Source organism: Arachis ipaensis, chromosome B03, assembly GCF_000816755.2.
Source record: "Arachis ipaensis cultivar K30076 chromosome B03, Araip1.1, whole genome shotgun sequence".
Taxonomy (NCBI): domain Eukaryota; kingdom Viridiplantae; phylum Streptophyta; class Magnoliopsida; order Fabales; family Fabaceae; genus Arachis; species Arachis ipaensis.
In genome coordinates this window covers 11,279,913-11,280,793 of record NC_029787.2, presented here as the reverse complement: position 1 = coordinate 11,280,793, position 881 = coordinate 11,279,913, and the positions used below count along the sequence as shown (strand labels likewise).

General features: G+C 29.2%; 1 protein-coding gene across 1 annotated transcript in view; it reads right to left on the bottom strand.

The window, feature by feature from the left end:
* Window positions 1–881, bottom strand: part of LOC107632465 (cytochrome P450 81F3-like) — an 18,705-nt gene that overhangs the window by 6,093 nt on the left and 11,731 nt on the right. The window lies entirely within an intron of this gene.

The following is an 881-nucleotide window of genomic DNA, read 5'->3' as shown; positions in this document are numbered from 1 at the left end:
TTAATTTAGGTAGCATTGAAAGCAAATCCTAATAAATTTATTTGACTAATAATTTTGCACCGATGTCAGCCATTTGATAGGAAAATAATAATTAATAATTCAATCATATGGTCATCATTCACATACAATTTATTGATTAAAGTAAGGTTTCTTTATTTCAATTTAAAAGTGAGGCTGAGTGGATGAAATTCATTCTCTCTTAATTAAGTGTAAGAGATTTGATTCTCGTTTAGAGGCTGAGAGCATGGAAAACAGTAAATTCCTTTTTAAAAGAAACTTTTTCTTTTGGCTTCTATTTGATTTTAGTATATAATATTTTCTTGGCTCATCCTTAAACGCTCCTCGCTAAGTATGGAGTGCTGCACACCTTGTGAATTCATTAAATCTGAATTCTTCATTTATTATATTTTATTTGAATGGTCTGGATTTAAGAAGGTAACCTGTTAATCAGGTTAATCATTTTTTTCAAGTTTTAGATTTTTTTTGTAAGTCTCAGATATTGGACTGAAGTTCAAAATAAAAAAATAGTATATAAATATTAAAAGCAATATGTCTGTACACAAAAAAAAAGTTATTGGACTTTATAATTAAAATAAATAATACATAAAAAATAAGTTGAAAATTCATGTTTCATGCGTGTAGAATTCAGGATCCTTGTGTTGAAGATCCAACATGACATCAATTAAATTGAGATTATTCATATTATTTTGTTGGTTTCCTTTGATGCTCTTATTTCTTCGATGATCATCAAGTAATTTCTGTAAGAAGCCATCCATCTTTTTCATCAACCTCACCATTCTCTTTTCCACACCTTGGAAATCAATCCATTTTAGCAGTGGAATGAAGTCATTCAAGTTCCCACTACCCAGAAGCTCCGCCAT